The sequence below is a fragment of the Nanorana parkeri genome, unplaced genomic scaffold (genome assembly GCF_000935625.1).
Source record: "Nanorana parkeri isolate BGI_ZX_2015 unplaced genomic scaffold, ASM93562v1 scaffold500, whole genome shotgun sequence".
Classification (NCBI taxonomy): domain Eukaryota; kingdom Metazoa; phylum Chordata; class Amphibia; order Anura; family Dicroglossidae; genus Nanorana; species Nanorana parkeri.
The window spans coordinates 1,039,744-1,040,049 of NW_017306768.1; positions in this window are offsets into that span (position 1 = coordinate 1,039,744).

The window sequence follows — 306 nt, forward strand, 5'->3', positions numbered from 1 at the left end:
GATAATCACAAACTAAACTTTGTTGCAGAAAAGTGACTTTAAATGTTTCATTTGTTTCTTTTTTATTTCTGACACTCCACAGAAACAAGAAAAAAAAACCAGAGTGGTGTGCCCCAACAATTCGTACCAGACCCCTTAGGTCTGAAGGGGTTTTAAGGGGGAACCCCAACACCAAAAAAGAGGGGGGGGGAAGTGGGGTCCCCCCTGAAATCCAATACCAGACCCTTAATTTGGGCAGCAGCCTGGTAGGGCAGGAAAGGGGGAGGCGAGTGAGCACAGGGAGCCGCCCTCAAACACCCCCCCCCC